Source organism: Oenanthe melanoleuca, chromosome 3 (genome assembly GCF_029582105.1).
Source record: "Oenanthe melanoleuca isolate GR-GAL-2019-014 chromosome 3, OMel1.0, whole genome shotgun sequence".
Classification (NCBI taxonomy): domain Eukaryota; kingdom Metazoa; phylum Chordata; class Aves; order Passeriformes; family Muscicapidae; genus Oenanthe; species Oenanthe melanoleuca.
In genome coordinates, this window is record NC_079336.1 from 106,454,844 (window position 1) to 106,480,947 (window position 26,104).

The 26,104-nt window shown below is 40.1% G+C and overlaps 1 protein-coding gene across 14 annotated transcripts in view; it reads left to right on the top strand.

The window, feature by feature from the left end:
- Nucleotides 1-26,104, top strand: part of EHBP1 (EH domain binding protein 1) — a 207,846-nt gene that overhangs the window by 46,777 nt on the left and 134,965 nt on the right. The gene's annotated exons all lie outside the window — the stretch shown is intronic.

The following is a 26,104-nucleotide window of genomic DNA, read 5'->3' on the forward strand; positions in this document are numbered from 1 at the left end:
CGTGGTCAGGCAGTGAGGAGTGTGAGTCATGAGCTGCTCCCTGGGATCCCTCTGCACGTCCGTGCACCGACTGAAAACCCAAAAGCTGCTCCTGTGAGTCTCCTCCAAGCCAGGAGCTCCCAGCACTCCTTGGAGAGCTGAATTCCTGAAGGCTGTACAAACAACAGGCTTTGCCAAACTGCACTGCTTGACATTGCATTGAGCAAGTGCTTCATGGAGTACTTTTTTCCTTTCCCTTCTCTGTGTTGGGCAGCAGCTTCCTCTCTGGGGCTGCCTGGGCCGAAAAAAGGGGAAGCTGCTTTACCTGGGGTTTTCTTGAAAAAGAAATTTTGTCTTCAAATACATTTTAAAGGATTGTGGTATCAAGACAGTGTTTATTGCTCTTTAATATAGTTTCATTATGGACTTTTTCTCAGTAACATGATTTAATTTTTATGTTGTTTTTAAACAAAAAAGAAATTGCTGTTCTACCAAGTAGCACCACGTAACACTGAAGTGTGGGGAAGCAATGGATTTGCATGATATTGTTTTTTAAACAAAAAATGCTGCTTCTTATTGTCAATATTGGAAAATTATTTGAATGTCTAAAGCTAAGGTTTATTCTTATCACCAGTAAGTGAGCATTTAAAAGAGCTGAAAACAAAGTGCTTTATTTACACTTTTGTTTTAAATGTCAAGTTTCTATTTTCACTTACAACACTTGTTAACACAAAACATAGTTTCGTTACTGTTTCCTGGAGTTTCCTTTTCTTTCTCATGTAGTTTATTTTAATCAGGGAAGTTTCCATCTCCAATTGTCACCGTTCAAGTAGCTCTGGATAAAACAATGTCACTATATTTCTCAGCCAGCTCCTCTGGGTGTTGCTGGATTTCCTGTGACGTTGCAGATGATTTTTTTTCAGGATTTTATGTGGGGCATGTAGACTGAGTTTGAGTTTTGTGTCCTGCTTTCTTTACATGTCAGTGTATTCCATGTAAAGGGGGCAGCAGACCATCTGCAGCCTGCTGGTCTTGCTCTCTGCCTCACACCTTCACTGAGCTGTGCAGGGCAATCTTCTGTTAAGTGAGAGCTTTTTTACAACCTCAGTGGTGCTGTTAGTTCATCTCACAAGAACTGTCAAATAGTCACAGGTAGGTAGATGTTTATTCTCTGATTGGAGGATATAGTATCCTCAGAATAATAAATTTAATAGTTTTACCACAAAAATTAGTGAGAGCTAAAGAAGCTGTAAACGTGGCTGCTTTCAATCACTTCTTTCTCCTTTTTTTTTTTTTTTTTTTTTTTTTTAAATGCTGAAAGAGATGGAGAAACTCTTTTCCCAGGGTAACAGCTCCACTTAGTGGTGGATGAAAACATGTTCATCGGTTCGAGCAAGTGACAAATGTTCCAATGGCTGGCTGACATTCCAGAGCATGGAACACCTGCCTGTTAGAAATAGGGGAGGCAGGGAGGCAGGAGGTTGTTCTCACTCCTTGAATTATAGGCATTTACCCTGTTTGGGCCTAAAGTGTGATTTGCCTGGTATTACAACAACATATTTGTCATTAACCTGACAAGACCTTTGGGAAGCATGGGGGCATTCAGAGTCCTTTGGGATGTTTTCCATTTTGTCCAAGGATGTTCTCTGCCCTGAGAGGCTGCAGGGCTTCCCTTCCTCTTTGGTCAGCAATACTCAGAACACAAAATACTGAAGTCTGAAGAGTTTAGGGATGTGCTTTAATTGTGAAGCTATGTGAATTCTGCTAAAATTTTTGAGTTTCTTTTTTTAAAATTAAAAGTATTTAGTATTTATTTAGTATTAAAAGTCATTCTTCAAAATAATTTTGTTATGCTTCAGTATGGCTGAGCAAAGACCAGGTAGAAGAGATATGCAATAATGCTGTTTGATGCCTTTGGAGGCAGATGTTACCAAATTCCAAACAAGTTTATTCTGCACTTTCATAGAGATTTTAAATGGTGATGAGGTGATTTGTGGAAGAAAGCATGCTGTAAATGAAAAGGAAACAAGATATTTGGGGGGGGGATTTTGTGGTTATTTTCTTGTTTGCATTGTATGTACATTACTTCGTGACCCATTACGTTGATTGCTTTAGATTTTTTTTCTAGCTGTATTTTTATTGCCCTGGTCACTCTGTATTTGTATTCTAGTAGGTGAACTTGTCATCTACTGTATGTATAATCCATAAATAGTTTGATAGTAGAGCAGTTTCTTATCATTTAAATCTTGGTATTCATTTTCCATCAGCCTTTTCTATGTCTTTATCTCCTTCACAGCTGTTCTGTGTACATTTACTGGTAACTTTCTTGTCTCTAATTTTATCTCTCTTTAACCACATTCTGTGTAATTGATTATCTGCTTTTACTTCCTGAAGTAGTTCTTGGATTATCTGCTTTTACTTCCTGAAGTAGTTCTTGGAATTCTTTTGGTGTTTTTTTATGCTCTACTGAACAATAACATTGGATGTTCAGGTTGGCTGTTGCAAGTAGGAGAGCAAGAAATTCATAACTAAGAATAAGACTTGCCTGTGTGTAGAGTGGCTTTTAAAATCTTACAGACTGGTGTTGGTGTATTTTGCCTATTCTATTTAAAGAACAAGGACAAGTTGCCTTCCATTTTATAAGCCACTTGCTCTTGTAAGTGACTTTTCTCTCTCATTGCTTCTATAGGTAACTTGGATATATGTTGTTTCCACACTTGGTTCCTTTCACTGTCCTCTCAGGGGAGCCAGGAAGGAGGGCAGTTTTGAAACAAAGACTGCATCTCTGAGAAGAGTTTAGCTGACCTGAAGTTTTGGGCTGTGTTTCGTGGTCTCTGCAGATTGTTTAGCTAATGGAATGAGGAAGGGATAGGAGGGAAGAGAGGGGTTTAAATTGGTCCAAAGATGTGGAAGCTTTGACTGGTTCTATCTACAAGAACTTTGTCTCAAATTAAGCTATCTGAAGCAATGGAAGGATGTAATTTTGCTTCCTAGCAAGCTCAAAACATGGAAAAGTACTTAAGAACATCCATGAAGACAAACCATAATGTTTACTTGTTTGCTGGAAGTTTTGTAGACAGTTACTTCCTGCATTCTTAATGAAATGGAGAGTCATGGAATGTTTTCCGACTTGAAAATGCACAGACTATGAAAACAAGTTCCTCAGCTTTTTGTCAAAAATATTTTTGAGCCCATGTTTGTGCCTCTAACAGCATAGAGATGTATTCCAGAGTTCATAGCAGGCTTCTCTCTCTTCCCACCTGTGCTTATGTTTCACTGCTGTCCGTAGGTCATTCCCAGAGCTCAGAGCAGCTGTGGTGAGCAAGCCCTTTCCAGTAGGAAATTCCACTGACAATAATTTCTGTTACTCCTGACACAAACTGTAGCCCTCTTTTTATGTGGCAAACTTGGTTTTTAATAATAAGACCTACTGATTTGGCAGGTAGATGGAGAAAAATGCCCCAGCTGTTCATGAAGCTTTGCTCATGGATTCCTGTGAGTTGGAGCTGGAGGCAGCCTCACCTGTCTTGTACTGTTGCCTCAAGGCAGTGTAACTCCAGATAAACACTTGCTAAACAGTTAAAAAAAAAAATCAAGGTAGGCTCTCTGCAGCATTGCCAGTCAGCCTTTTCCAGTGCTCCATTGTCCTTGTTGTGGGGAATCATTCTGGCCAAATCTTTGTTGATAAACTTTAGGCTGCTCTTCATTTTCTTAGCAATTAGAGCTCTGGAGAACAGCTTGCTGTCGTGTGGCTGGAGGCTCCCTCCTTCTCACCTCTGACCCCAGTAATGTGACAGTGTTTACATGTGGGATTTCACTCCCCAGGATTGCATTAGCAGGTCATTCTCTTTCCACGGATTCATTTATGTGAGTGTCCTGCTCTGCTCCTCCTGCCCATGGCTTTCAGGAACTAGCTGTGCCCAGCTCTGCTTGCACTTTGTCACCTTCCTGGGGGGAAAGCATTCCAGGCAGTATTTCTAGGCTGCTCTTCTACTGCGATCTAGTGGACACATTTCTGTATCTGTCCTTTCTAGACAGTCTTCGAAAAAGCTTTGATGCCTTTTTAGACACTGTTTTCTAATGATGATTTTTTTTAGTAGACCCATTGAAACTTATGGAATGAGGGAAAAAAGGAATCTAGAGTTTTCTGATCATGCTGGCCTTCAGAGAAGAGTTACAAAGAGTAACGAGTTTTAGCTGAAAAAATGAGATCTGACTTTTCCTTCTGTCTGTCGTTCTTGTGTAGCTTCAGGAACCCCAGCCTTGAAAGAGTTCTGACTCAAATCTCGCCAAAGCAAGAAAGAAACATTAGAAAACGTTACAGAACAATTGATGTAATCCAGCTTTCATTTTATTGGTACATGTGTGTTCTTTTATGGTTGTCATCCTCCAGTCCACCCTTCCCCCCGTTGCCTCTGAAATTCTGGATCATGGTTGCTTATGATGATTTCTCATTTTGAATGCCCTGGAGCATGTTTTATCACTCACAGGTTTGGGGAGATTATTTCTCTCTCTTAAAATGCCTGGCCTGACACCACAAATAAAGGTGATAAGTAAGGTGAAAGCAATGGGAAAGAGAGGGCAGGTGGTGGGACATAGAAATGAATTTGTTTCTAAAGGAGACCAGTTTTGAATGTGATATAATATAATGAGGTATTAGCAAAAAGTTGAGTTTTCGTTAGATAGAGGTCTGAATATGTTGCTTTCCAGATTAAGCTTTTAGAGAAATAACTCATTTGAATAGGAACAGTAATTAGCCTAGAATTTTGGTAAAAGCATACTTTTTTACTGGGTGGTTGAATATCTTTTGCTATAGTATTGTTGCAGCACTAACTCTGCAAGGGCAAGTTTTGCCCTATATGTGAATCTAATCTTCTCACCTGTTTCTGGAAATAGATGTTGGGAAGCAAATGCCAGCATAGCCTAGGGAATTGAAATTCTGAGTACTGCTGATGCTATTTGCTGGAAGGACATGGGGAAAACACTGACATAGGAACAGGTTGAATTCCTTACTTACTGATCAATTACTATATCAGAATTTATTATAACATCTTGGGTCTCTCTTCTAGTGTATCTTTGTACATGTGAGAACTTAAGTTTAAATTGGCTATTTCCTATATTTAAGAAAGAGTAGTAAAAGCCTCTCAATCCATTTGTTTAGTACTTTTTGCTTGAAGTAATTTTTTTCTGAAAATAATATTTGATCAGGTTAGCTTTTTTCTGGATTAAATGTCTGCATTTAATATATTTAGAATAGCTCATAGTTCAGACATGCTTTCCTGGTCCTTTAATTCCCCTGTCATATTCTGCTGTGTGTGATTATGTGAACTGTGACTAGCTGCCTGTGTAAATTAGGCTGAGTATTCTGGTTTAGATATAGCTAGGAATTAAATGCTGCTTTGTCAGCTGTCTCACTCCTGTTCTGCTTTAAATGTAATAGAGGTTCAGAAAACCTGTTTTACTTTTAGTTTTTGCTTACATTAAATATTTAGCACTTTGTTCTAGTTGAGAAATCTCCGAGATTAGGCCTTTGAAGCAAAACTTGCAGAAATTGTTGTCTTGATTGGCTGCTCTGGCTGTAAAGGAACCAGGGTAGGAAATATTTCTTGGAGGCCTGATCCTGTGCTTTTCCAGTAATACATTGTTTTTTTTTCTGTGCTCCATGATTGCCTTTCTGGGCAATTTTAACTAAAAGGGAAATATGATCAGGGACAGGGTCCTGACTCTGGAAAGGAGCAGGAGAGAGGCTTCTCCACAGAGTGGATCACTCTGGTTTGGGATGTCTGAGAGTGAGTGACTTTCCTGTGTGTCCACACTGACCCTGCAGGAGTCCCTTACTTAAACAATCCCCTTGGATTTGACATCTTCTCTGAAAAATACAGAGAATTGTGGAAGTGGATTGCACACTTGAGTACTGCTGGAGAAATTTGACACCAAATGCTGTAGTACAAGTAAACTACCACCTGTTTAGGGCGAGTGTTACAAGTTACGAGTGTCAGGAAGGTGTGAAAGACTGCGAATGTTTTCCCCTGTACATGACCCAGCACAAAGGGGAGGCACCAGCAGCCCTGGTTCCAGGCAGGCATTGTGAGGGCAAGAGCTTCATAAACTTTTCTGAACAGCACAGTTAATTAATGGATATTTTGACCTGCAGCCACTCCTGTATCTCCAGGCAAAGCCTGTGAGTGTTTACTTAGGACATACAGCTTATTGTCTGCAATGTCATTTTCCTTCTGACCAAAATAAGACTGTGCCCAGATCACTTGGAATAGGGCCACTGTGAGTCCTTTCTGTCATTAATACATAATAACCTATTAAAGCAGAGCTGAGAGATGACAAAAATCTTATTTAAATAAGAATTTTAGAGAAATTGTTAACTCCTAATATCTAATTAACTTTTTACACTTCTAATAGCTTTTTTTTTATCCTGAATGAGTATGAAATGTGAGTCCATTGAACTCTATTGTGTTTTTTCAAAAATAGTTATGAAAATTATTTTGTTATTCGATCTTCATCTCCTAAATGAAATGCAGTGTCCAAACTGTCCTTTAAATAGGGTTGTATCTGATGCTGTGTTAATAGCTGCACTAAGTGCATCTATATCAAATATAATTTGGCACATGCTATGGCAATTTTGAAAACTACATTACAGCATTTCAGTTTAACATTTTCTGGTGAAGGAGACATCTCATTTTCTGGTATTTATGCTGCAGTTACATGGGAGGGTCTTGCAAGTGGTAGCTGGAAAAAGAAGACCCCTGGGCTCTAGGCAGAGAGCGTTCTGGGTGTGTGGCTCTGGCTTTGTAGCTCACAAAGTGTGGTAACATACATGGCAACATTTAATTTATACAGTTATTTTTTGTTCACAGCAGTAAAGTACAACTGCTTTCTATCCCTTAGAACCATTTTGTTTGGGTTTTTGAGGGGAGGCTATTTCCTGCTAGAAGAATCTGTCTCCTATAGCTGTACGAGGCAGCTGTTTGGAGTTGCTATCAGTGGTGTCCTTTACTAGATGGAGGGGGAAGCTGATAAACAAGGCAGGCACTTTGGAAGCAAACCTTGAATACTACATTAGGCATGTTTAAAACCTGCAGTGTGTTTCAGCCACTCTTAGCATATGTTTATTCATAGAAAATCAGCACTAAAATACACTGGCCAGCGCATGCAAGAGCTGGAGTCTGCAGGAGATTGTTTCTCTTTCAGACATCAAATACATAAGAGTGTCTTGGTAATTGTTTTACAGTGGGGGTCTAATCATACTCTGGGCACAAGCTGAACCAAGCAACTTTCCTTTTAGTAGAAAAGTATTTGCTTTTAAGCTTGTTCAGCATGCCATATTTTTTCTGTTTTTTTGTGACCAAGTGTGTTTTTGCATCTCCATACAGTCACGGCTGTGTGTTTGCTCTTGGTGCAGTTTGGAATATCGTTATGTAAAATACCACTGTCTGGGGCAGCATTATGCTGGATAAATATCATTTTTGACCTGGTAGCTGTACGGTGTTAATGCAGCAGCATTTGCTGCTGCCATGTAGTACAAAATATTCAGTATGGAAAATGAAAAAAATGGCAATGCATTTAATGAAAAATATTTTTGACATAAGTCACCTTCAAAGGCAGATAATCTGGGAGTCAAATTGAATATTTTGGTTGATTTGAGATAATGCCTTGCAATTGCATGTGCTCAAGGTACGAAAATATGTGTCAAAAAAGAATTAAAATATCCATTATTGTGTAAAATGTAGCTCTGCATTAAGTAACTGGATAGGATTGTATATGCAAGCAGTTGTAATTTAACTGAGAGAATGTTATTTAAAAATAGTGGCCACCAGCAGAACTATAACCAGCTGACAGGAAAATAAGAGTTCTGACCTCCTGAAAACCCTTGTTATTAGGAAAACCATCTGGCAGTGTAATAGCTCTGAGTGTCATTTCTTTCAGCCTCTTATCTTTGGTTGTTAGCTGTCTTAATAGAGTTTAATATAATAAAAATTAATTGACCTCCATAACTTAATTAATGCTATTTAATTTGTTTTTCTCCCAGCATATTCTTCACTCTGAATTGATGCTACACCATCATTTGTGTTTTTCGTGTGAATTTTCCTCTTTCTCATTGTTTTGCATTATCAATATGAGAGCCAAATGGCTTCTTGAATCTTGACAGGCAGTAGAAACAAACTTTTTCTGGTTTAGCTTAAGTATGGTGGAAACCTGAGTCTTGGCTGGAAAGACTGCCTGAATAAAATGGTATTGAATAAAGTGCTGTAAAGGGCATTTCATAACTTACCAGTGTTTCCTCACTTTCCACATACTAACGTAAATATAACATTAAACTGAATTTTTGCCAAATGTATGGACTCATACAGAGTTGCATCCCTGAAGTCAAAGGTTGCTGTTCTGAGCATGGTGGACAATATGTCCTGATTCTGCCAGGACAGGGTTAATTTTTGCAGTCTGGGAGAGGAAAAGAGGAGGATGATTTTCCCCAGCCTCTCACTCATTTTTCCTCCTTCAGGCCTATTAAAACAGCTTTTGAGAATTTTTTATTTCCTTTGGATGCTAAGGAAAGCATTTTCTTATTGCTATGTCTGCTATGACTTCTCAGTGCAGTCCACACCTGCTTAGAGTCAGGACAGAGATTTCTGGGAAGGTCATTCAAAGATCTGCCACACGGGTGGATAGTCATGAGTGCCATGGAATGTGGGAGAAAAATGGGCCAGTATTTGGGGAGATTCTCTGCTCTGATGGTTTGGAAGTTCACCCCTAAACAACAACAGGACCCTGGTAAAGTGACAGAATATTTGCAGGGATAATGCTGTGGCAACTCAAGAGAGGAGCAACTTTTGCAATATGCTGGGTCTTGGCTACTCTTCATGGACCCTGTTCAATACTGTACAGCACCCTCAGGGGGAGGAGGAGGAAATCAGACCTACAGGCACTGTGGCCACTCAAACTGAGCTGAACCAGAGGGACAGCCTGTAGCAGTTGGTCCTGTACAGAAAGAGAAATCTAAGACAAATCAGTTTGCGTAGTGAGGGATGATGAAGAGGAAGCAGGGAGGAAACAAGAGGAAGAAGCAGGGCCAGAGATAATCACCTGAACCCTATCCTGGACTGAACTGTGAGATTAAGAGCTCAGCTGCCAGTCTGGTGAGCCCCTGGTGACCTGGCTGCTCCAATGCTGCAATATCATGGCCCATGGCATGGAAGCCAAGCACCTGGGAGCCCTGGGATCCAAGCAGTGACGAGGAGAATTGGGAAGAGGGCAGAAGCTGGGTCTCTGGAAGCCACTCCTGCTGAGTGTGAGGTGGAATGCCACAGAGGAAGGTACCCGGTACCTGACACAATCAGCTGTGCTGGAGGTGATCTATAAGGGTCCAAATTACAAGAGTCTCCTGTAGATCCAGATGATATCCAGAGGACACAATACACGTGGTGGAAATTTGTATGGAGTGTGCCATTGTTCTGTCAACTCACTGGCATTGATGTCAGTGAAAGGAGAACCAATAGTGCTTCAGCAATATGAAAATCATCTCGTTGCCTCCCTAGCAACTTGTGTCTCAGCTGTGGAAAAACTGTGGACAGTCTGGAAAGACTGGAGCAAGTTAGAGAGAAAACATCCCATGTCCCACCAGTACAGACCAGTCTCTGCTACTGGAAGCAAGCACTCCCTGCTTGATAGAGGGGGTTCACACCACAAGGTTCCCTGGGGTTCTACCTGCATGACCACATGGAGGACAGGAGGAAGTGGGATGGGAAACCCACCTCTGCCCGGGCAACACGGGTGTGTGAGTTGAGAGGAAGAATGACCACCTCAGGAAATTCTTCAAGGGTAAATGCCCCTCCAGTTTCCAGTGGGCAAGTCCTTAGACAGGAGGGGGCAGGCAGAGAGCGAGTGAAGCATGGTTTGGAAAGTCTCAGTTGGAACACGAAATTGGGGAGAACCATTCCTTAACCACAGCACTGTACTTCAGCAATGTTTCTCACATTTTCCAGTGTCCTGAAAAAATTTATCTATATATCTATATATCTATATATCTATCTATATATCAAGCATGGTTCATGTAAAACCTGAAGATGGTACAGTTGTGTTACATTGCACTGCTACATAGCAGTATTTCTGTTTCTAGAGAGTTTTCTGTAGGCTAGAACTGAGAACAAATCAACCTGCCCTTCCTGGCAGGCTGAGCAGGATGGATGGCAGGTTTTCCAAGTTCCTCTTAATACCATGTGCAGCATAGCCTGAGATAGGAAACAGCTATGCCTGTCTCTGAGAACTTCACCTGCTTAAAATAAATACACTTTCTAGTTTTCAGAGATTTTCTTTAAAGACTCGGTTTTTACAATATAGTTTTAATGATTTATACTATAAAAGTATTCTGCTCAGCGAGGGATAAGATTAAAGAAACTCTTAAAGCTTTCCTTTGTAAAGCAAAACAACTCTATGAAACAGTCTCCAGTCACAGGAAGGCACAGCACGAAATTCAAAGAACACATACAACATTTACCAAACCAGAAGTGATGTTAAAAATCATGTGAAGATTTGTGTTTCCTATTTTTATCTGTAAAGTAGATCCCTGAAATGAAAATTATTTATATTTGCATTCTTTTTTTCCTGTTGAAGAGTAGAAGTTATTTGAAATGTGAGATTTTGTAGTGCTTTTCGCTTTCGAGTGCTAAATAAAATCTGAAAAGAATACAAAAAGAACATAGAAATCAACTACCATAAAAATCTATATCTGACAAAACGCTGTGCTTTTCCACCTCTCTTCCCCGCTCCCAGGTTGTTTGTGTTGTTTTGTTTTTTTGTTGGGATTTTTGGTGGTTTTTTTTGTTGTTGTTGTTGTTGTTTGGTTTGGTTTGGTTTGGTTTTTTTTGTTCCCAATGCTACTATTTCAGTGTTTGCTTTCCTTTTTTATATCATTCCATGAAAATAAGAAGTCCAAGATGCAAGACATGGCTAATGACAAAGGCAAGGGGAGACCAGGGGAGACTGGATGGTCAGTCTCTGCAGGCAGCAGGGAGAACACGGTTCTTCAGCTTTTTATATTTTGGAGCCAAACCTTTTCAGAAATAAAGAGAATTGTGTCTGTCTTCATCAATTACATCCAAATAATATTTTTTTGGTATTTTCATTGCAACTGCTAGATGGGAGGTGTTATTTTAAGTGGCAGCTGAATTGCTGGAAGTAATGCTGTAGATGGACGTGATCTGGGAAGACAAATCTGAGTAATCTTTAATCTCATCCCTACCACATGAAACTTTTCTCTGTCCCATGGCATGTGCAAAGCTTTTTTCCTATAGTCGGAAAATTGCCACAATTTTTAGAAAGTCACCATTCTTTTTCATTGGGAAAAAAACCATCTGTCTTGGTGCATTGAAAAGGGAGAAGAAGAGGGAGGTAATTCTGCCCCTCTTCTCAGTCCTGGAGAGGCCTCATCTGGAGTTCTGTGTCCACTTCTGGATTCCTCTGTACAAGAGAGTCCTGGAGAGAATCCTCAGGAGGGCTATGGAGATGTTGTAGGGTCTGGAACACCTCAGTTGTGAGGAAGGCTGAGGGAGCTGGGCCTGTTCAGGCTGAAGAGGACTGTGAGGGGTTTTTATCAGCATGTATCAGTATTTGAAGGAGGATGGAGCCAGGCTCCTCTTGGTGGTGTCAAGCAATAGGATGAGAGGCTACAAGCAGAAACAAACAAAGGAAGCCCTGCCTGAACATTAGAAGGAAAAACTTTACTGTCATGGTGTCTGAGTGCTAGAAAGGTTATCCAGGGAGATGGTGGGGTCTCCCTCACCAGAGATGGACATCTTATCTGGACAGTGTCCTACATAACATGCTCTAAGGGGACCCTGCTTGAACAGTGAGGTTGGACTTGATGATCCCAACAATGGTCCTTCCCCACCTTGCCTATTTGGTGAATCTGTGATTCTCTGAAGGTGGGTTTTACTTTGGTTGTGCTTGGTTGTTTTTCTGCCTGTCAGGTAAAGATGAGCTGGAATAACAGGCTGTGGTTTAGAGCTGATGGTATGTGGCAATAGAGTATCTATATGGAAAGGCCATTTGTGTGGGTGGGATGGAATGCACGTCCTGAAGAATGATCTATCAGAGCATGGTTGCTTCAAATCGCTGAGTAATGCTGAGGATATCCTTACTATCACTGCAACAAAGAGCTCTCACATTGTCTTCAGTATGAATAGAGATTAACAATCTTCAATGCAGTTTGATTTGAAACTGGGTATGGTGGCCCAAGAAACTGTGTTGGTTCTCCCCATCTTGTGTGAAACCCCCACTCTGTGACACCCTTCTTGTCCCACTGCTGTCTGGGAAGCTTTTGACTGGTTATTAAGGCTGGTCTCCACTGGTGCACAGTGATGAGCAGTGTGATGGCAGAAATTCTGAAGCCTGCTGATCCAGGCTGGCGGGAAACAGGAACACCAGCTATTAGGCTGGACCTTAGAATTTGAAAGGAAGGAGATGAAATGGTGTGGGACCACCATCTCTTAGCATCGGGATTTCTCCCAAAGCTTTATATCAGGGCAGAGCTGAATCCACCCTGGGCAGTATGTGCTGGTGGAAGCCCGTGCAGAACACTAACTTTGTGTAGCGCTGGCAGTGTGCTGCAGCCACTTGATGGCAGCCTTTGATTTGGTACATGCCTCATTAGCCGGAGCACAGCGCGGTGTGGCTGTAGTATTTGTAATGGAATAACACGTAAGAACTAAAGACTGCAAGGTATCTGGTTAATGTAGAGATGAAATGAATGAAACAGCAAGGCTAAGCTTTCCTGACCCTTCATGAGAGAATAGATGAAAAAAGGAAGAATGAGGTATTGTGCCGAAGGGAGATGATGAAATTCAAGATCCACACGCATAATCTCTGGCTCAGCCTCTGAAATGTTAATCCCTGGCTAGAATTATTTGAGCTGTAGATTGCAATTTATCATCAAAATGGCACTGTGTCAAACAATACTTCTTGTATGTGTGATGTTTAGAACTATCCAATTTTAATATAAAATGGTTCACAGAGCACTGTCTAACATTTAAGTAGCAACTCGTTAAGCTCAGGATATTTTTGCTTATTTATGTAGACTTGTGGTAATCATGTAGATTTCTATTCCATATATCACTCTTCAGGTCTTTCAGCCATAGAGTATGTTTGAGGGAGTGACCTGTTTTGATCAGAGCAGTGACAGGTGATGGGACTACTTGATAGTAATTCTAACACAAAGTGGTCAGGTTGTTGGGTTTTTTTTGAGGTGCTCAGTAATTTTTACAATGAAGAAATCTGCCAAAAATTTGCTGATGGCTTAGAAATCCCCAGGATTTAAGAATAATGTTTTGCTGAGTTGTGCAAACAATTATTTTGAGGTTACAAAAAATATTTTCTCATTATGTTTTACAAGCTAGAATGCCCTTCAGGTTTTTCTTTACTTGCTTTTAAAGTATGCCAGTAGAGGGAGTAGAAAAATTACCATCCAGTAAGGATAAAATATTCAGCACTGAAATTCAGCCCTGTATTCTTTAGAAATCTTAGTTTTCATACTCTAGTCTGTTTCTGAAAATAAAAGAAGATAATCACAGTTCAGATAGTTTCTGAAATGGAGTCCATGTGAAAGAGCATAATTATTAGACAAAAATATTTAAATCCAAATATATATTTAGAAATATGAATTGCAATAGCAATTTTTTCTCCTAAAATTTATGGTTTGTCGGGAAATCACAAAGTGATTTTATTGTTACACCAGATCCCAACATGTTTTAGTGCCTGCTAATGAATCCATTTCTCTGCATTTATTTTGAAAAGTGGCCTCTATATAAACATGCAATTAAACCGTGTAAAGCTTCTGCAAGCAGCTTAAAACCAGGGGGGAGTTGTTCCACGTCTCACGTTTTCTTGCTTGGAAAAGGTGAGAGATGGAATGAGGAGAAGGGAGGAAGCGGCGTGTGAATCATGCCAGCCTGGCAAATTCGTAATTCCTCCATGGAGGTTGTTTCACAAAGTGCTGAGATTTGAAGTGGAAACTATTTGGGATCTTCCCGTGTTTTAAAAATTCTGTTTCTCTGTGATGGTAATTAAAATCTCCACTAAAAATATGCCAGTATCAACAAGAGATTTTCCAAGTCTTTGGTGCGTTTGGTTAGCAGGTATATGCCCGGCGCTCTGGGATCGCAGGCCTGACTGAGCAGTTGTGATGGCTGTGAACTGAACTATGAAGGAGACATTTGTCTTGGAGTGGGACCTTTTGTGTTAATCCTTCCAACCTTTATATCCGAGCATTTTGGGATGATATTTAGCCAACAAATAACTTGTATTGTGCACTTGTGATCCCTCTCCATCAGAAATGGATGATTGTGTGGAATAAGTATCAGTCTTAGATAAGCATTACTATTTTATTCTTTATTTTTCCTGCACTGTGGCCATTTTTCCTCAGAGGCTGGTGCACAGATTGTTTTTAGATTGGGATTTATAAATGGTACTCAGGAGATGAACGTCATTACATTCTCTGTATCTGTTTATTTCTGCATGCTGTTGTTTTCTGTACACCCAAGATAAACATGTTATCAGAGTATTTCTAAGCAAAGATATTCATGTCTTAAAATTACACATACCAGTGAAACTTCACTGCTGTCTGCACAGCCCAGACACGGTAGGCACAGAGTATATAAACACAGTCACTGGTTTTGCTGCTTTAGAAAAGCTATTTTTCTCCTCTGGCTGCCTTTTACATGTCTCTGTGGTGTGAGTTGCTACATAAGATTGCTGGTTTTGGTTTTTGCTGCTGCATCAGCCTTGGTATTTTAGCTGTTCAGGCTTGCACTCTGCCTTGCTGAGGTTGTGCCTCCGTGTGAGTTCTGTGAGTTACAAGGAGAACAGTCATGCTTTCAGAAATGGGCACGGGACAACATTGCACAAAGGTATATTTTGTGCTGCAGCATCTATTTTTATTAGACGGTTAAAGTTTTTGCAACTTAAAACCAATCATCCCTTAGTTGAGTCTTTGGTTTTGGGTTTCTTTGGGTTAAAAATATGTTCAAAACTTTATATCGAGAAAGCTGTGCTTCATTCTTTCACACAGCTGTGAAAGATAAGACTTGTGTTTGATAAATGGGGAGTTCAGATTTGGTTTGGTAGTGGCCTTTATACCAGGTATTCTGACCCCTAAATTCCCTATGAATTTGAGGATCAGATTTGATTCATTTAGTAGCACTGAGCTATTTAAATGTTTAAACTTCTGTTATGTTCAGGATGCCTGATTAAAATTCTTGTGTCTCATTTTGCAGCATGGTGCTAATTAAACATAAAATCTGTCTTTAAAACAGAAATTTTACAGAAGCAAGTCACAACAAATCTTGATTGTGTTTTGTGTTCTGGCTGGAAATGGTATGAAGAACAGCTTTTTAATTTTTCTGGGATGTGTACATGGATTTCACTGTCAGGGTTTAAAAATTATTTTCTTCTAAGTAAAGATTTCAAATTGCTCTACATAAAAGGAATAAAAGAGTTTTTTAACTTCTTGTCTCCAAATTTTTTTCCAAGTAATTCTTTTTAGAGCTGCAGATACCAGGAAAGAAAATAAATCCACATTTATGTACAGTGCCTGTGGATTTTTTTACTGAAGCAAAGCTAATGGCTGTCAAAAAAACTTCTTTCTGAGCTTTCTGTGTTGTCTAGCTTCTGTATTTCTTTATAAGGAGTGTACTAAAAATAAATAGTGGTAATCAGTCTCTGTTATGATTTTAACTCAAAGTTTATCTTTCAAGGAACCCCAAATTTAGGTGCCTGATCAAATTTTGACTGGATAGCATCAAACCCGAACAGATTTTTGCTGTACATGTTGTGAGTTTCTGCATTCCTGAGCTAATTGGATGTAAAGTGTCACGTAGAATTGTAGTATCTGTTGGTGATCCTGGGCAGACAATAATAATTACTAGATTGAAGCTTGTTTTCTGTTGAAGCCCAACAGTATACCCTAGTTTTTGTTTAGGATAGGTCTGGTTTAATGCTAGTTTACAATTATTACTCACGGGGCATTATCATTTCAGATCTGTGCATCTACTTTTAAGGTACGCCAATTGCTGTAATTAATTAAAGTGCTGCAGATGCTGCTGGTTAAGCCAATTTAAAGAACAGAGCGTGAATTTCCAGTTATGTGAGCTAGATAATGATAATGCCTTAACGTGGCAGTCGCTCCTGTGAGCCAATTACTGCTCAGATAGCTGAAGCAGGGCTGTGGTTCACTCTCTGCCTCCGTCCATTCTGAGAAGATACGTCTCCTTTTTTATGCCTTTTGCTGCTGAGTAATCTCAGTTTTCCTCCCTGGTTGTGGGGTGGTCCGACTGACAGCTTTTACTCTTAATAAGCTTAGAGGTAATAATCCCAGTCCTGTAGGTCACATGTACAATATGCCTTTTAGTTTCATTTTTTCCTGCTCTAGTTTCGCCAAAACATCAGGCTCCCTGTAATATTATATGAGTGCTGTTGCTGACTACCTGGGACTGAAGCACTACTTTCTGATAATTGATTAATGCATATCTCTCATGAGTGCTTCTATGTAACAATAATTATGAGATTAGGTCTGCTTATGTTTGTCAGGTTTTTTGGTTTTGGTTTTTAAATTTGCTTTTATTGTGGAATATTTTAAAATATGGATGGATCTAATATTAAGTTAATTAGCACTGAGATTTTTTTCAAATCCATAAGTTATGTTAACTTCACAGCCAAAAAGTAGAGAAGAAAATATTTCCGTTTGAGATATTCTGTATTTTTAAATTTATTCTTGTATTTGTTTTAGATGGCAACATGATATATCAATAAACAAGCCATTAGGAACAACTTTGCCTTTTATACACATGTGAACTTTTTTCTAGGGGACCTTTAGAATTGTTGATAGTGCTTGTGCCTGTAACACTCCAGGAATGTTCATGGGATAGCTAGAATGTGGAGAATAATATCCTTTTAAAAGAATATGCAAAAACCGATTATTTGAAACTGGTATTTACTTTGTAACACTTATTTTTATGACTTGCAAATTGTGCAAGTCTAATAATAATAAATATACATAGTTTTAAAAAGTGGGAAGTGGTCTAACATGTGACATACCTGCTGCTTGACTTGCCAGTGCCCAATTTAATATTTCAGGCTTAGACTGGGGAGAACCTGTGCCATGAACCATTTCTGTATTTTTCAAGGCAGCTCTCTGACTTGTGTCAGGTACGTTGGAGCAGGGCTGATGTGCCAATGCCTCAGGGGTGGCAGCCCCTCAGCACCGTGGAGGGGCTGAACCTGAAGGAAATGAGTGCAGCTGAGTTCATATGCAAAGTGGGGAGAGAGTGGAATTTTCCCAGAATTGAAGCAGAAAGAACAGGTTTTCATCCTGGATCTGTAAAAGTAAAGCCTTAAAGGTCTGCGAGGCCTCAGGGAGCCTGGGGTTGATGCATGGAGAATGGGCCCTGGAGAGAAACAGGGGAACATTGTTTTGTAGTGGTTGAGGCTTGGGCCCAGACAGAGGAGGAGGAGGAAATTGGCTGCAAAGGAGAGTCCATAATTTCTGTGAGGGAGTGGAAGAGAACAGAGTGCACTACTTAGATGTCACTGGCCTCGTTCCAGAGAATGGAAATAAAGACAAGAAAGTGCATGTGAGCATTTATTGCTTTGTCCTTTTGTGTGTTCTTATGTGACCTGAAGCAAAGGAGAAAAAAGTGTTTTTGGAGCTCCTTAAAGAAAAAAATCTTTGTCTCAGTTCAACCATCCTCTATCTGCGAGGACAGGGAGCTGAGCTCACATAGGCTGGAACAGGAAGAGTAAATCTCCACACAACACAGCATAGAAATGCAACCTCATGTGATGGCTGAACCATTCTTAGTATGCTGCTATCAAAACAGGTGCTTTCTTGCCCTGTCCTCTCTGCTCCCCACTTTGTGTACAGCAGCCCTTCTCTGTGCCCTTGCTGGTGCTCACCTGGCCTCTGGAGAGCTCGGTCTGACCCAGCTGAAACACTGTGGGGTTTTTTTCCGGGGTGAGTTTTCTGCTGGTTAAATGAGAGGAACTGGGTCGTGAAAGAAGAGCCAGTGAAGTGCCATGGCTGGTGCAAGGCAGGAGCCTGTGCCTGGAAAAGTGGGAATGGGTTTTGGTTTGGAGACAGATGTCTGATGGCTGCAGGTAGTTCCATTGTGCCTCTGCTGTGGATGAGGGTTGTGAGGAGGGATGGGTATTCCTGGGACTCCTCATGTTCCTCATTCCCTGCAGGAGTTCCCAGCCTGTGCTGCAGCCTGGCTGCCTTTGCTGGCCCTTTCTTGTCCACTACCTGCATGCTGCAGTGCTGGAGGGACATTCCTCCTGATGGGTTATTCTTCAGAGGGCTGCCAGCTAGCAAGTGTCTCCCTTCATGGGGAGCAAAGACATTTTGCTCAGAGACCATGCAGTGACCTGCTTTGGTCAAATTTCTGTCTGTTCTCTCCTGCTGTCCTCTCATCCAGCTCTGTGATATTTCAGGGGCACCTCCAAAATCACCTTCTTCCATGTGGAGCACTAGCTGTCCATTCTAAGCCCAACTTGCATCAAGATTCCCTTGCTTTGCCTCTTTCTAGCTTCATCTGTGGTAGGACTCTCTCTCCTTGGCAGTGAAATTGCAAACTCTGTGTTCATGCTTTCATTCTGGTGATGTGTAAGAAAGATACTGAATAGACTTATTTTTGTGGCATAGGAACATTAGCAAAAATTTTATAAGACCATCAATGGTTGATGAAAGTTTGGAAAAGAATGAATGTAGCCAGACCTCTTCCTAACCTGAGTAAGAGCTGCCCTTACTCTGTAGATTTACACTAAAAATAAATCCCCTCTTGCAAAAGTGTCATAACGCTCTGCTTGTGTGCATGTTTCTGTGGGCTCCTGTTTGTTTTCATGTGCTGCAAGCCCCAAGACAGAATTGCCTGCTTTATAGGGGCTAATAATTTGCTCCCAGATTTAACAAGGTATTTAATCACATGGCTTTCTTTAACTTGATTTAATTACAAGTAGATTGTGTACTTAAAGTTAGGCTTGCACTTTAACACCTTGCTTAACCAAGGTGCATCCTTTTTGGTGTCACTCTGTCACGGTGTTTAATGGACAGGAAGAATTTTTGGGCCTTACTGAGGAGCATTTATACATATGTTATTCTGTGGTAGCTGGGGTCAGTAACAGTAGGTCAGGGCTAAGTTCTCAATTGCAACTGGCTGTAAGTTTCCTTAAGACTTCTCCAATACTTCTTTATTTTTATTGAATTTTTGATGCAATAAAAGACAAATTCTATAATTATGATTCGTCATCCGTCCTTCGTTTTGCAGTCTTTTTTTAAAAAAGTTTTGTAATGAAAGTTATGTTTAAAGAAATCAAATTTTGGGGCAGAACTTGAAAATTACTTTTTATTATATCCAATTTGAAATAACTATTGTTTGTTAAGACTGCACCAGATTGCTTTGGGACACAAAGCTCTCACTGGCCAATACTTACTGAGAAGAAAAAAAAAAGAAAAAAAGCAGTATCAAGTTTTTTGCAATTAAAAATCTGGAAAAACTTGTTTAAGAAACTATTAGCCCAAGAACATGCATCTTTTGTCAGTATATTATGCAGCTCTGAATACAACTCTTTTTATCAAGAGTGCAGTGTTTCATATTTAATCAATGTAAAATTGAGTGCTTCCCTCACATGAATGTAACACAGATCAAGTCTCAGCCAAAGCAAATAAAAGAATGAATGCTTTGTTAATCATCCATAACTAATTTGTGCACACACAGAAAAAATGAAATCTGTTTTTGACAAGACCTTTTTCATAGGAACAGCAAGGGAGAATTGAACATGTAATGTGCATTAGTAATAGAGAATAGCAATGGGAAGGTCTGAGATGTTTGCCTCAGACGACTTCAATTTCTTGATAGTAACAGTATTTAACAGAAAGCTAAGATAAGAGAAGGGTGGGTTTTTAAGTTGTTTGCCAAAATGTAATAAGACAAACCTATGCTGAAGCAGACATAGATGGCTTCTTGTATGCCTTGCCATATATTCATAAGTATTGCAGGGAACTGCCACATATCTCTGTGACAAACTCAGCTAATAGATAATACACAGTGAAGAAAATGTTAAATGCATTGCTTCTTTGCACAGGCAATATGATTGTGTTGCTCTGCTGACAGTGTGGTTATGGTTGATGGGGCAGCTTCATTACAAGCCCCTGTTTTCAGGCTATTGCAGCTTTAACAAAAAAAAAATTCACCTATTTGACTGAAATTTTCTATGCTTGTCAGCCTTGAGGTGAATTTTACTTTAAGTACAAAGTTAGAAGAAATCCATTTAGCTATTTCCCTGATTGAAACAAATTTGGAGGGAGGAAGGTAGGGATGGGCTTTCAAGAACTTGAGGTTTATGTTTATTGCTGAGGTGCATTTTGGAATGCTTTATGTTTATCCTTGCTGTTAAAATGTATACTGTGTTGTTTATAAGCATAGATATAAAAAATTAACTGCACCTGCACCACACACTATTCCCACTGCTGTGTGTCCACAGGGTGTGACAGCTGAGGTGTCTGACATGTGTGAGCATGTCCCCATTCCAGCTTCACACAGATGTGAATTTTCAGCTGCCTCCCTTTTGCCCTGGTTGTATTCCCACCCTTTTCCTCCTGCTTCTTCCTGCTGACATCAGACTCAGCCCACCCCTGAGCAGGATGACACTGGTGAGAGCTGCAGATCCCTGTATTTTTTTCTCCTTCCTGAACTCTGCAGAGCAGTGTGCTGCACACAGGAGCCATCCCCTGCCAGCCACACTACTCTGACATAACAGCTGGGAGGAGACTTGCATATTAAATCTGTATCAAGGAGGTTTTGCCCCTGATAGTGAGCTGTAGGTTTGGATAAGAGAAAGTAATAAAGTGGCACAGGTGAGAGAACTGTCTGTTGGAATGGAGACACTTTCTTGAAAAGCCAGCTCTTCCAGAGTGGATGTTGTGATGAGGATCACAGCCACGGAGCTGAGGGCAGTGGTGGCCTTGCAGTGTGTCCTCTTGGTGGCACTGGGAGATACAGGGAGAGGAAAGAGCAACAGCAGGTCCAGCAATTTCTTGGTATTTTGAGGCACTTTGCAATTGTGTTGTATCCTGTTGTTGTTACGTATTCTGGTGATTTTGGCACATGCTGTGAAGCTGTGAGTAAGATGCAAGAGAATTAAAAAGCACAGTCATGAATTTAAGAGTGGAGATACATTCACGCTGCAATAATATTGCTGACATGTTCAGTTTGAAAAACATTGCTCTGTCTTTTATGAAGTGGCCTTTTAGACTGACTCTGAGAAATTCCCAAGGTGATCAGTAGTTTGACCTGGAGTCTCTGGTACTGCCCAGTAAAATGTTCATGGTGTGAGCATCACTGTTTAGCACACAGCCATCAGGCATTACAGACCATTCAGCCATTTGCTCTGGGCTTTTGCAGTTAAGGTTCAACTTTGAGTACAGAAAAAATACAAAGTAAGAAAAATTAATATCTTCCATTGGCACTCTTGCAGACTTTTCTCTGTTGTAAGCTTTGCAAATTTTGTCATTTAATGTTGTACATTTGCTCTATGGAAGTTATCCTCAGATGATAACAACTGGTTGATGACACTCTGGTATTTTGCAAATCCCGTTTTAATAGGTTATATCTATGCTAAATAATTAAGTCTTTCTCTGGAAAGATGAATGAAAGTATGTAAGGTTGTTGGAGCAGTTAATCTTTTCACCTTGTTTCTTCTTTGAGGAGTTTTACCTGAAACTTGCTTCCTTGTTGGAGATTACAATGAAGCTGAATAATGTACTTACATTTGCAAGTTTGTTTTAATAATCAAGAGTTAATTCTGGGGCCTGTATCACATATGCCTTTCTGCATGGTATTTATTTCCTTAGGACAAGGTTTGCAGGTAAGAATGGCCTGAGGTGCAGAAACTGTTCTTAATAGTAAATTGAATTCACATTAAATATTCACTCCTGAGCTTGAGGTATTATTTCAAACCCACCTTTTTAATGTTAAGGATTCTGGGTATTTGTCTTGAAGTGACATCAAGACAGAGTAATGAAATTTAGAGACTGGAATGGAAAGAGAAAAGAAGCTGTAGTCAACAGAAGGGCTTTTCACATATGAAACTAGTAATAAATCAGTAGCTAGTTTACCCTTTAAAAAAAAAAAAAGTCAATTATTTTTCCTTAAAGACTGACTTCTGTTAGGGGACACTAGCTGGACATCTCTCTTGTGCAGCTATTTGAAGGTACAGTAGCACCACTCATGGGAGACCTCTGCACACAGCAGAGGAGTGAATGACGATGGAGGCTTCCTGTCAGGCAAAGCAGAGTTGAAGTGCCAGGCATTGTAGGTGAGCTTAAATGTAAATTTTTTACCAGGTTTTGCCTATTATTTTAAAACAAAAAAAAACAAACAAAAAACCAAAAAACAACAAACCAGAGAACAACCTATGAGTCCCTTTAGTTGATATGTGAAAAAATGTGGACTTATGAGCTGCTAAGCAGTAAATAAAATCATGGTTATAAAGTCTCCTGAAGAAGGAGGTAGGAGGTCACACAATATAAATGTGTTTCTTTCTCCAGTTTCTGCTAAAAGTTTAGGAGCTAACTTCATCATGCTGCTGTTTCTCCTTCTCTAACATTAGGTAAATTATCTGTATTTTTACTTTGTGTTGAAGCTAACTCTACAGAAATACTCTACAGTTATACAGCAGATGCTTCAAAAGCAGGAGGAACATGAACCAAGCCTAGGGGGATGCTATCTGCAAGTGCCTCAGCTGCAGCAGAGCCTGGGAGCTGCTCCTGGAGTCAGAGGGCATGAGGGATCCAGTGGCACACAGCTCCCAGGAATGTTTTGCTGAACTTCCAGCCCTGCCTGCAGTGCTTTTCCCAAGAGCCTCACCTGCCACGTGTCAGCAGCAGCTCAAGCCTAGACTTCCTTAAGTCTGCTCCTTTGAGAGGAAAGGCTTGAGGATTTAAACAGCCAGCTGGTGATAGTAAGTTTCTCTGCCAGCTTCAGCTGAACTTTCACAAGCTTGTGGCCCACATCCATGGCAAAGTAAAACTGTATAGGAGTTTACAGTAGGAGTAACTCTTATAGCTTTTGTTATATAAAAATGATTTAGTCTTGATGGCTTTTGCTTGCTAATGATTACTATGTGCTAGTTCACACAGGCTTGCACTCAGCTGTACCCTGTACCTTAGCAGACCTGGGGGAGATGGTCACATCTCTGGCTGCTGTAGCATTTGGGAAAGGGAAAGGAACAGACAGTCCCTAATGTGGAGTGATCCCAACAGCAGAGAGTGAATGGTTGTGAAAGGGAAGCAGAACCATTGGGCCATTAGTGAGCTCAGCATGTTTGGATCTAGACTTTGCAGGAAGGGATGTCCTTTTGTTGCTGCTAAGGGAAACAGGATAGTCATGTATTCCAGGGCTCTTGAGTGGTACAGCACAAGCTGTAGCTCTGCAAACACAAGAAAAATTCATGTACTTTGCAAAGATACAGTAATGTTTGCATCGAGTGCAAGGACAGTCTGAGTTTAGCTGATCAAAGGCATCTAACAGTAAATAAACCTGTCAGTAGAAGGGGAAACTTGAAGAGAAGAGAAACTTGCACAGCATATCTAGAGGAAGTAATCTGAAAGAGCAAAAAACCTACAAATGCTAAAGCGAATGTTTCTGAAATCAGTTATCAGTGTGCTGTATACTTCTGTGGGAGAGTATTCAGGGTTGTTCCTGCATTACTAAAAAGTCCAAGGGAGAAAGCAATTTAAGATGTTATAAATGGATACGTAAAGCAGTTATCCACATCCTAAGTAAGTTTCAGTATTTCAGGGTTCAATAATTATCTACTACTTATTGAAATTACCCAGCTCACCTGTAATTTTTTCTCTGTTGTCCTTTATAAGCAGCAATCCCACTTTGGAAGGGGATACCTGTCTCATACACATGGTCTATTAATAAATTGCTCAACTAAAATTTTAATCATGCACTTATTTTGCCATCTGCCCAGTAATTGTCTAAGAAGATTAATAGTATTTTTGGTAGAAAAACAGGACCTCTGAATTTTCTTGTTGTTATTCCACATAGTGTAGGTGAATTACCTCAATTTATTAGGTATCATTTCTTTTTCTAAACTTCCTGTCTGATGTTAATCATTGGAGATTTCCAGAGTCTGTGAATGCAGAGGATTAGCCTGCGAAGATGAATGGTTTGTTGTTACCTACAGCAGGTCAGTTGAGCACACCCACGGGTACGATTTTGGTCAGATAGAGCCTTTCACTACATATCTCAGTCCCTCAGGGTGCCACTGAAATCTCATGGGGCTGTAAGAAGGCAGAAGCTCAAGTAGCATGTAGTGTTTTCTCTTTGCTTACTGAAATTATTGTCTCTGCTTATGCTACAAATGAAACAATGTGTGATGCTTCCAATATAAAGATTCATCAATGTAGGTGTGCTGATAAAACCAACATATTGGGGTTTTTTGAAGTAGTCTTCAAGCTTAAACCTAAGATATGACCAGTATGAAAAATAGTTTGGTACAAGGGCTTTGCTTCAGACAAGGACAAAGGTCACTTTATGAGGATAACAAATATATATTTATGTCATTAAGGGTAGCTCTTTCAATGTTTAAAAATGTTTTGTTTCATTCCAAGCTGTCATGTCTAAGGCTCCCATGTTTCTGTATGTGCAGAATTTTTTAAACATTAAATTCTCCATTCAAATGCATCATAATTCTTAATAATATTCTGGATACCTTGAACCATTATTTGCTTTTAAACAAGTTTTCAGCAGAGATCGTGCTGCCTGCATTTGGTCCTCCAAATCTCCCATCCGCCTGTCTAAATTATTTTAACTGACATAGTTTCTAATTTACTCTCTCCAGTTGAGAGCTCCCTGTAGCTTGTCTATTTTAGCATTTAATTGCCGTATACTCTCCCAAATTAAATTCTGTAGTGATCCATTTTGCTCTGCTGGTGAAGCAGTGATCTTTTCATCTGAGCAAGATGGTGTGTGCAGCTCAGGCACAGGGCTGCCATCCCACGCCGGGAGAGGGAGAACCTTCCAGCTCCTCTCTGGCGCTGGATGGGGGCTTTGTGGCAGGGGGCTTTGTGGCAGGGGACAGCTTTCCTCCAAAGCAATCTCCATTTCATTCTGAAGCCAAAGGAGAGGGAAACCCATTGTTTCTCTCAGTGAGTTTTTGGAGCTGGACAAATTGCTTTGTCAATTATTTTCTGCCAAAGTTTGCTGCTCCTTAAAATCTGCGTATCTTTGTGGGCCTTTTATCATTTGCTTTAGTAAAAAATGAAAAGGCAGCCTCTAAAAATATTATGGTGTACATTTCCCTTGTTTGTGAGAAAGACAATAATAATTTTTGTTCCTTTTTACAAAATAATACCCAGTAAGGAAACTTGTTGTCTTTCCTAGTTAGGGCTTTTTTTGGATAATGTTTGTACAGTGATTACTAATTACTTAATATATTTCTGTTAAAGAGGGACCATTTGCTCTCTGAATAATTAAGAACTTCAGTAGTTTTTGAACTGCTGTCTGCTGAATGGAGATGTTTTCCTGTTATTTCTCAGGAAAGGAGGGCACTGGAGTGTGTGTGGAAAGGAGGGCACTGGAACCTTGAGGGTTGCAGACAGCACAGCAGGGTCACAGCTCTGTGCAGGCAAGCTGAGTTCAGGTGTGCAGAGGTAAAACACATCCTGCTGATTTCTCTGGGGGGACTCTTTCCCCGGCCCAAATAACCCAGAGTAATATACCCCATGAACAAAACAGAGCCAGTATTTTGATTCTGTGTAACTCCAGAAGCTTTTGAGGCAGCTTAACAGAAAATACAAAGATGTTTCTTACTTATTGGCACCTCTTATATTAATTGTGAAGAAGACTTGCTAGTAGTTGGTAAGTACGGGATACAAAATCATTAAAATACATTTTTAAGGAAAGAAGACTGCATGAAATTCACATTACAGCATTATTTGCCTCTCCTATAAATTAAGAATCTCAGTTCAGACCTTTCCTTTGAAGGTGTTAATCTTTTGGCTTGCTTCCTTTGGAAGAGAGTTGGGTGCTGTTTAATAGTGTGATATGTGTGTCATCTGTGA